Genomic DNA, 230 nt, shown 5'->3' on the forward strand with positions numbered 1-230 from the left:
AAAAACAAACCACCCTGCATGCACCGATACACTGACCGTCGCCCCCTTCTTCTTACAGCAGCAAAAAAAACAACGAGCTGCATATACACCCCAAAAATTGAATTATACAAAAAAATTAAATTATATAAAAAAATAAATTATATAAAAAACTAAATTATATAAAAACATTAACGCATGCAGCAAAAACAAATAAAGAAGAGGATACACCATACAATGAAATAGTCACGTAC

Source organism: Eimeria mitis, genomic scaffold (genome assembly GCF_000499745.2).
Source record: "Eimeria mitis Houghton genomic scaffold, Emh_scaff306, whole genome shotgun sequence".
Classification (NCBI taxonomy): Eukaryota; Apicomplexa; class Conoidasida; order Eucoccidiorida; family Eimeriidae; genus Eimeria; species Eimeria mitis.